Below are 7,326 nucleotides of genomic sequence, written 5' to 3'. Positions count from 1 at the left end.
TTTTTTCTATTGTCCCCTCTTTTTTTCCAATAATTTTTTCGATATACCAAATGGTCTTTGCACTGAATTTTGAAAGATATCCATAGTTTTTAATGAACCGTCAAGTTCTGAAAAAAAGCAGGGTTCTTTTTTGCATATTTGATCATTTCGTATATCGAAATTACTCCGTCATCTTTATGAAACAGTAGTAAAAACTAAATGATAAAGTCTTATGAGTGGCTAAACAGTTGCTCACAATACTTATGCAATGATAAATATCCTGTTTTCTTTCTTTAATCTGGCTCTTATTCCGTGTATGTGATGTGAACATGTCCCACAACTGCTCTGGTATTATAGTTTGCATACTATGTGGTTAAATGATACTAAATGGTGTTTTGATTTTTTAAATTAACCACTATATATTTAATTTTCCATTTATTTATAGGAATTGAATTGGTGCTTTCACACTTATCTCCATAAAAATGACATGTACTTGCCATTTAATTTTGTTTTGAACATTGTAGTGGGGATATTATTACTAGGAGTCTATGAAGAAATAATCTTTTTTTAAATTAACCACTATATTTAATTTTCCATGTATTTATAGGAATTGAATTGGTGCTTTCACACTTATCTCCATAAAAATGACATGTACTTGCCATTTAATATTGTATTGAACATTGTAGTGGTGATATTATCAGTAGGAGTCTTTGAGGAAAGAATCCATTAATGTTTATGCAATACTTTTATCAAACGATAGGGGTCAGTGCGTCATAGGTTTCTGTTGGATGCAACGTCACCATATTAAGAAAAAAAATCCATGAAGTTACATCACGGCATAAAAAGCCTCTTCCGCCTCCTCTCTTTGGCTCTTCACCCTCCCTCCTCTGCTTAAACTATGCGTGGGCAGATCCATCACACATGCACACACGGAGGCTTCTGACGTCACAGTTTGCTGTTGCCCATATCGGGGATTCTGGGACCACGACATGCCAGAATTGTAGTGATTTACAACTGCCATGCGGCAAAAAAAAGTAAAATGAGAACAGATTCCGACTTCCTGCGCCAAAGCTGCTTCCTTTGGGGATTGGTAGTGAAAATCTTCCTAATCAAACTGATGTCTTTTATTCTCTCGGGTCACTGTGCGTATGAGAGGCGGAAGCACAACAAAATGTGCAGGTTTTGCTGTTATATAACATCGGAGGCATCCTTCTCTGTGTCTGCCCTTCATACGTCATTGTAGTTTTGTATTCATCACCATACATATATCGTCTGTGTCTGCTGTGAGCAAAACAAAGTAGGGAGAGAAGCAAAAGGCAGGACAATTTCATAAAAACATAATAGACGTCCAATCTATTTGAACAGGGAGATCTGGCCGTGAACGAACATTTCGTTGTAACGCCGCCAGTGAGTTAAGTGAAAAGTAGGGCATAGGTGAAGCACATTTGTAGTTCTAAGATCAAGGGATCGACCCTGGGCTTCGGCCTACTTTGGACGTTCTCCCTGTGCTTGTGTGGGTTTTCTTTGGGTATTCTGATTTTTCTCCCACAGCCCCAAAAGATGCTTGGTAGGCTGATTAAACGCTTTAAAATGTCTGCGTATGAGGTGCTGCCTGAATACTTGTTTGTCTCATTGTGCCCTGGCGATTAATTCATGGTGTACAACAAGGGTGTCATGATTTACTTTCACGGGCCACACAAAATGAGGCGACGGGCCAGGTTTGCCCCCCCGGGCCGCCACTTTGACACGTGGTGTACAACCCCTCCCACTGCCTGTAGTTAGCCAGGATAGGCTTCAGCACCCCCATGCCCTTAACGAGGAGGAGCAGCATGAAAAATGAATGAATGAAAGGTGAAACAATATCTGCTTAATGCAACACCTTCCAAAGTCTACCAGATGGTGGCCTAGGTAAACAGGAAGTGTTTGTGTGTGTGTGTTTTTGCATACGTCCGCATCAGCATTGTGTGGGTCTCACATAGAGACAAAAGATAATATTTTTATTTACGTCCTGAGAGGTGAAATGCTACAAAGTCCAAATATGTAAATAGGTTTTTCTGGTGTCTATACTTTGCATGCATTTTCTTTTGATTTTGACTTCATCTTTTCAGTCACTATTTCTTAACTCGAATGAGCTTTTCCCTGATTTGTTGTGTGGAAAGTCATTTTTCAATTTTGCTTTGAAGTCACCAGGCATCCAGTGCAATTATGCTAATGAGGAGACCCACATCAGTGATGTGAACGCCATTCTAGTTCGATTTCCACACATGCACAAATGTCATTTCTCCATATTTACTCCCTTTCCCCCCTTAGCTGCGTGTTGGCAGGGTTTAGTAGGGAAGACGACACCATCCCATTGTAGCACTAGCACAACAACACAGTGGAATTTTTTAATCCAGGAGAGACATCTGGCAAAAGGGAGATAGAGGGAAGAAAGCATTTCAAGGCTTAAAATGAATGACATAACTCTTAGAATAAGAGGACGCCACCCAAATAATGTGTCGGTGTGTTTGCGTTCCTGTTTCCAAGGCGTGCGTGTGCGTATGTGTGCAAAGTGCGAGATCACACGTGATTTAAAAGCCTCCTTTAGTCCCGGTGAGAGTGCCCTTGGTCTCGTGTGGAGGTGTGCACTATTTCACAGTGACGGGCTGGCCTAAGCACTTTCCGAGCCAGTCCAACAAAACATGTTGGGATTCTTGCTGCACGCACGCTGAGCATGCCATGAGCAAATTGAAAAAGGCTCTGGGCAAAGACATAACAAACCAAAATCTTTGTTACTTCTCGGTAAACAGAGGCTAGGAGAGAGACAATATGGTGCCATGGTGGCAGTGTGTGTGCGTGTGTGTATGTTAGTCTATCTGTCTATTTATAGCACCTGACTAAAGTGCTGAGAGGGCTGAACTGGGGTTGAAAACAGGAACAAATAATGTGACACCATGTGGAGGCTAGCACTTGTATACGGATGATCATCTTTCTTTTTCTATTTATACAGTTTGTTTTTCCTCTTTTCTTTTTTAATCAGTTTAAAGTAAAAGGAAGCTAGTGGAGTGCAAGAAGGGGAACAAATGTTCTAAAATGCTTTGACTTTATGGTGATAATTGTGTTTAGTGTTGTAATGGAGACATTCATTTCCACTGAGAGTAAAAGTTGCCCTTTTTTTGCTTTCAAGATTATGCTAAACAATGCAGTAGGTGATTATTTTTCAACTTTTTCAAACGTTACATCGCTATTTTCGGTGTTACTCTCGATTTATCTGTCTTGGGTTTAAAGATTTTGCTCATCATTTGTGGTAGATGCATCAGACTGAACCAATCTTTGTCATATTCCGTCCTTCAAGCGTAACTATTTAAGCAGTACTGCTGGCCAAAAGCAATTCTGGAATCAGAGGGGTGCTGTGCTGTGCACTCAGCCTGGAAATAAAATATTTTCTGTTTTTGTGCATTTCGAAAAAATGAAAAGAAAAGCATAAAACCTTTTGGGGGCTTAGGACTGAAATGGGACATCTGATAAGTGTTTTTACATGCAAGAAAAAACATCAGCTGAAAGATAACTTCCAACATAAACATCTCTGATTCAATATAGCAGAAACAGAGACTGATAAAGCGATAGAAGTTATGAAATGTTTTCTTGCTTCAAGCAAGGCACTTGACTGTATATTACTTGAAAGCAGCGTGTGGCCCTGGACAGATGGCCCACTTGGGGAGCTATGGAAGGGATAGTAGGATGGAACAAAATAAACTTGAGCCAAGGGGGGAGTTGCTCTATTTTTGCTGTTACTATATGGTTATGCACTTTTCTACCTAATCTAAAAAGACCGAAACGCCAACGCTGTCTGGTTTTGTTGCTAAGTTATACTTTGGATTTGCATTCAATTACATATCCACGTTCTCTTTTCCTCAAAAGTAGAGCTAGTTGTTTTCTGGTTGAGTTATTTTAGTCTCTTGGTGGGTTTAGATGAGGACCATCTTAACACATGCATGGTTTTATTGATTCGGTGTAAGTGGCAGGCACGTGTTCTCCGCCCTTTGCATGCTTTTCCGTTTAAACATGTCTATTATGGGATGTGTGAGGGAGCTTCTCTGCAGTCTTGGTGACATCACCAGCCAGGAGTACATTGCATGACAGGCAGGAAGGCCACAAGCAGCAGAGACGCACTGTAACATTACCCACGCACCTCACTGCACTGCTTTATTTATCCCCTCAGTCCCCCCAGGGTCTCGCTAGTCTTTCTCCGATGACGTAGGGCCTCCGCTGTTGTTGCTCTCTCTCGCTTCCTGTCATCTCGTTTCTTTTCTTTTTTGCTCTCTGAGTGGATGGACAGCTGGATGAGCTTTTCACTTTAATGATTCATGAAGCTGGAAGCGCTTTTTTCCCCTCTATGAAGAGACACTTTTGGCTTTCACTCCGTCCAGCTGTGAATCAGCTTCGTTATATATATAATCCTACATGTAAATGGTTGCACTAACTTGATGAATTTAAGATTTTTGATCCCTCACCGTTATGCAAGATTCATAAAATGCAATTTATATACAGAGACACGTCCCGATAAACACATTTCCAAATAGAGATTTATCTGACAACCAATTGACAGCATTGGTAAAATCCTCCCTCCCACACAAAAAGTTTTATTTGTCTTATTGGAAAAACATATTTTTAAAAAGCATTTATATTCATTGCAATATTTAATGATAATTTGGTATTTGAATCTACAGAGTTATGACTCTTTAACTTGTAAATTAATTAGCACTGTATAGCTTGCACCATTGAAATAAAATTTAAAGTACCGTATTTTCACGACTATATGGTGCATCGTATTTTAGCCGCAGTGTCAGTAACGAGTGCTATTTCTGTATTTTACACACACAAAGGACGCACCGTTTTAAAGACGCAGCCAGACATGGCAAAACATACACCAGCTTAAACATACACGCTACACCCACACACTAAAAGCACGTTTTTAAAAAGGCAACGGAAGCAAAACGGAGTTCGGTTGTAATTTATTTAGCCATTTTACAATGTACTCATGTCATCATCACCCACAAATCCATCAAAGTCCTCATTTTCTGTGTCTGAATTGAACAATTGTCCAAATGAGTCATCGAAAACGCTGAGTTTTATACGTTCGTCCAGGCGGCCACAATCCATTCGCAAATAGTAGCTATCTAGTAGCTAGCGTAGTTATTCCAACGCTGTCTTCCATGCTTCGTAAAGCTGTGTTGATGTTGATGTCCAGGCCACAATCCATTGGGTGTATTGACAAAAGAACTATATATCCCAGCAGTCACTACGCAGTACTTTTCTACGGGGAAAATAGTAGAGTCGGGGGCTACTTGCCGTAGTTGTGAGAGCTGTAGAGGATGGTGTACCCTGTCGACTGATTTATTTTATTTTATCATGATAACAATTTTAGTATTGGTCCATATATAAAGCACACTGGATTATAAGGCGCCCTGTCTATTTTGGAGAAAATTTAAGACTTATGTGCGCCTTATAGTTGTGAAAATACGGTACTAGAATTTCAGCAGTCATATGTTGCTTCAAATGGCTATGAAATGAAGGTAAAAGAATACATTGAAATTGCCAGCGTCAACACCATCCTCTCTTATTTACATTTCAATATAGCATCATCCATATAGTAATAGCATAAATACTTAAAGTGGGCCTTGAACAATTTTTCTGCGACTGCAGGATGGCTCATATATGTTTCTGCTGCATGGCTATATGAGAAATGGAATGTGAAAAGATCTTCTCCAATCTCCTCCCTGAGTCACAGCCACGAGATGGCTCATTAAAATGCAAATGTGTTCCTTTATAAGAGCAACTAATTTAGCGTCTGTCCTTGAACGCGGCCTCCAGCTTGAATTCTATTCACGACGGTCGTCTTTTGTGGACGCCGTCTTTTGACATTTATACTTGCCGGCTAAAGCATTAGGAAAACATGCACCATTTGATGTATTTGCGTTATGTACAAAGCTCTGTCTACCATGTTGTTCCAAATTAGTATACATTCAACAAAGGTAGCAAAAGTACTGCAATTCTGTACTGTGATAGAAATACATCTTGATAATTGTACCTGTGTACTTGTTTTCGTGCCTATATGAAAATACATGTACTATGGTGAGTGGTAATAATAGGGCTAATCCTACTTTGCGGGTTTTCAATTATCGCGGCCATGTTTGGTCTACATTATCCGTAAGATCTGCTCATTTTCTTTTTCCAAAAAACAACTTTTTTTTTAATGAGACACCTTGCTGCTCTTCTTTTTATAACGTCCTAAAATGCCACATAGTCCAGACCTCCACTTTATCTAACTCCAAGTACTTCATTTTATTGTATCGTTATCAGAGAATGTTGAAAAATGTCTTCATTTTATGACCTAGTCAAGGGAACAAATTACTGGTACACTGGCTGTTTGAAAACATAAGGAGGAAAGATCACAAGTTCTCCGAAATATTCACAAATTCACGTGTGGTACAACTAACTCTCTGTACTTTAAGCAAAAAATCCTGTTGCGTTGACCGCGCCTGTTGTAGCCTCGTGGTGTGTTTGCTCAATCAAAAAGGTTCATGGTGGTGTCAGCGTGAAGGAGAGTGCACTCCATCATCTTATGTTCAGCCTTCTTCATATGATGTGTCCTTGCAGGCCCTATAGTGAGATAAGCGACGGGCTGTTACCAGGTTCCTTGAGATTATGATGTCAAGGTAATGCAAAGTGTCAAAGAGTACACTGTGTGATAATGACAACCGGACAAAACACACATTATCGTGAATAACTTTCTATCCAGAGCTCTGGCCGTGGCACTTTCTGCTCATGTCGTTATTTTTCTTCTTTTAAAATATAAAGCACAATTCCTTTCCTTGCATTTTCCTTTTGGCCAAGTATTTGTTGAAGGCTCTCCATCTTTCGAAAATAATTCTGGTTGAAGTATCAAACGAAGTACTGTATTTTCACGACTATAAGGCGCACCGCATTATAAGGCGCACCCTCAATGAATGACACTTTTTTCCCATATTTAAAGCACACTGGATTATAAGGCGCTGTGTCTATTTTGGAGAAAATGTAAGACTTAAGTGCGCCTTATAGTCGTGAAAATACTGTAGTACTCTGACTTTCTCCCATATAACCAAAAAGAGTACAATTAATGAAAGTGAACACTCTTAGGAATGGTTGTTTGTCATTTTTTGACAACACAATAAGTCCAATACAAAATCTTGTGTATATCTTAAATGATAAACCAAATGAACTCTCCCTCAGTTTTTCTTTCCTGGCACGCTCTCGTGTCTCTTGCCTACAGATGTACACAAGAGGACACAAAGGAATTGCATTTATTAATCTTTCACCAAGGTTGAC

Source organism: Stigmatopora argus, chromosome 14 (genome assembly GCF_051989625.1).
Source record: "Stigmatopora argus isolate UIUO_Sarg chromosome 14, RoL_Sarg_1.0, whole genome shotgun sequence".
Classification (NCBI taxonomy): Eukaryota; Metazoa; Chordata; class Actinopteri; order Syngnathiformes; family Syngnathidae; genus Stigmatopora; species Stigmatopora argus.
The sequence above is the reverse complement of the archived record's forward strand: the minus strand, read 5'-3'. Positions refer to the sequence as shown.